The sequence below is a fragment of the Gossypium hirsutum genome, chromosome A06 (assembly GCF_007990345.1).
Source record: "Gossypium hirsutum isolate 1008001.06 chromosome A06, Gossypium_hirsutum_v2.1, whole genome shotgun sequence".
Classification (NCBI taxonomy): Eukaryota; Viridiplantae; Streptophyta; class Magnoliopsida; order Malvales; family Malvaceae; genus Gossypium; species Gossypium hirsutum.
Window position 1 is genome coordinate 6,427,008 of NC_053429.1, and position 2,930 is coordinate 6,429,937.

At 28.0% G+C, this 2,930-nt stretch overlaps 1 long non-coding RNA gene across 1 annotated transcript; it reads left to right on the top strand.

Moving 5' to 3' along the window:
* Nucleotides 1-468: 468 nt before the first annotated feature.
* On the top strand, nt 469-2,684 carry LOC121230364 (uncharacterized). The gene is made up of 3 exons (XR_005928311.1): nt 469-518; nt 1,549-1,622; nt 2,450-2,684. It is a non-coding gene; the product is annotated as an uncharacterized lncRNA (long non-coding RNA).
* Nucleotides 2,685-2,930: the final 246 nt, after the last annotated feature.

Genomic DNA, 2,930 nt, shown 5'->3' on the forward strand with positions numbered 1-2,930 from the left:
TCGTTAAAAGGGATTTAGCCTACACTGGTAATCCCAACATTACCCTATGAGTGTACTGACCCAAAATTCATAGGCACCGGAAAAAGTACATTATCGGGCCTCCGTCTTAGTAAATCGAGTTCGAAATAATTACTAGAAATATTTATGAGTCTAGCGATGTGTTTAATTAGGTTTAAATTAGGTGAATTTAGCTTAATTTAGAGTAATTAGTAAAAATGACTAAATTGAATAAAGGATGAAAGTTAAATTGTAGATTAAAAGAAAATGAAGAGGACCAAAATGGCAATTATGCCATTTGTCCTAAATGAGGCGGCATAAGCATAAAAATCTGAGATTTTTATGTGTTAAAATATATATTAAATTATTATTATTAAAAGTAAAGTAAATAGAAAGAAAATAAAGTAAAGAACAAAGAAAAGAAACAGAATAGGCAAACGAAAAGAAGGGGAAGGAAAGAAAGAAAGAAGAAAGAAAAGAAAAAGGGAGAATTAGGGTTTGAAGGTTTGAAAGTTTAATAGGTAAGTTAATTTAGCCCTTTTTACTTAATTTTAATATTTAAAAGCTTTAGAACAAAGTTTTGATGAAATTAAATTAATATTTTGAAAGTTACTAGAATTCTAAATATTGTTCATTTGAATAAAAAAATGAAATAGGGGTTTAATTGAATGAAATTCAAGTTAAAATAGATATAAGGATTGAATTGCAAAGTAAGCTATAAGTTTTGTGTTTTAGGGACTAAATTGAGGAAAATTTCAGAATTAATAAAATATGTTGAAAATTTAATAGTTAAATTTGAGTTTAAATGAAATTTGAATAGACATAAGGTGTGAATTGGTGTTATAAATTTGGTTATTAACATTTTACATCAAAACAGTTTTGGGAAGTAGCAATGGTCTGACTTTGAAAATTCACTAAAAATTGTATAAATTGAACTAGAGGATGAACAAAATATGTAATTAAATATTATTGAGTCTAGTTTCTTATAGTATAAATATTCTAAGCAATGAATTGATGAATCAAGAGATATTTGAAATTTTGTAAGACTGGTTTGGGGTGATTTCGAGATGCCCTGTTTAAACTTTGGAAAATCATTATAAATTGTACAAAAATTATTATGGAGTGTAATTTATATGTGTGAACTCCTTAATGAATCTTGTTTCAAAAAAAGTAAACAAGAACCTTATTCAAGTTCTGTACAATGAGATAATTTATTTTTAGTAGAGAGAGGTCAGAACTGTCAAATGAAATAACAGGGGAGTATTTAATGAATAAACTGTACTAATTGGCTAGACCAAAAATTCTGAAAATCTTATGGTGAGAATATATATGAGTCTAGTTTTAAGGAAAATTTATGGATATTAATTTGGAGTTTCCTAGCTCAAGATATAAATGATTTAGTAACAATGACTCAAGTAGACAGCTTTGAATGAACATATAAGTAAATAGTGGAATTATGTGTATAAAAATGGTTAAATTTGCATGTTTAGGCTCATGGATTAAATTGAATTGTGTTATATTGATGATTAAAAATTATTATTATTTTCGAAGTTAACAAAGAACCCAAGACATCGGCGCACAAAGGAAATGAGAAAGCTATCGAGGATTAAAACAAGAAATTCACGGTTTGTATTACTATAATTCAAATTACTTTTTATTAAATGTTTTATATCAATTCTATATTTAATAAGTGAATTATAAGGTAAGTATTGATATTTGAGTTGAATGAGAATTGAATTGAATGGTGAATGTGTATGTATAATTGAATTGTAAATTGATTTGAATGTGAAAGTTTTAATTGAAAAGTAATCTTGGAATGGAAATGAAAGTGAATTGAGGATAGAAATACCCTATTAACTAGTCGGGCTGAGTCGGATATAATTAGCATGCCATAGGATATGGAAGTGTACGGGATTTGCCAGCTTTACTGATCAGGCACTTTATGTGTCGTATTTCAGGCACCTCGTGTGTCGTATCAGGCACCTCGTGTGTCGTTTTAGGCACTTTATGTGTCGTATACTGATCAAGTACTATGTACCGTTTTAGGCACAATGTGCTGTACTGGTGTGTTTGGGTTGGAATCCGTGTATCCATTAAAGTCCGAAATGTTAATAGGGTGAATAATTGAAATGAGAAGTTCAAATGAATTTGATCGACTGTACTAGTGAATATGAAAGAAATTAAAATTGTGGACTGAAAATTTAGATTGGAAATGAAATGCATGGATTTAAAATGATTGTGGTGATTAAAACCTGGTAAATGTGATTTGTAACTAAAATTGAATAATGGCTAAAGATTGTTTATTTATTGTTATTTAATGATAACTTAAAAAAAAGAATTGTTATTTGATGCTGAGTTCTTATTTTATTTTATTTTAATTGCTATTGCAATTTGAATTATGGTAATACCACTGAGTATGAAATACTCAGCGTACGGTTGTTTCCGTGCGCAGGTTAATAGAAGTCTAGTGTCCTGGTCCAGCATCCGAGTGATCCCGACTTCAGCGTAAAGATTTTGGGTGATGTTTTCTTTCTTAATTGAAAGTGGCATGTACTAGGTGATTTATAAGTTATATAGATATACTTGTAAAGTTAGTTATAAGAATGGTATACCATATTTTGTTATTAGTTTGATAAAATGGTAAATATTATATTATATAATTTGGTATAAGTTGGAATGAAAAAAAATGAATGAAGTTATTAGTTAATTTGGATTAATATTATGAATGTTTAGTTATTAAATGACTATGTTAATGAATTGGTTATGATTTAGATATATTTAGGTTTAAATTGTTTTTGATTGTGTCATTGGTTTGGATTAGGTGGTTTTTGGTTTGAATTTGCAGGGGGTTTTATGTAAAAATTAAGAAGAAATGCTGTCGAAATTTTTGTAAAAAAAATAAAATAAAATAAATATATTTTCCCTGAATACTC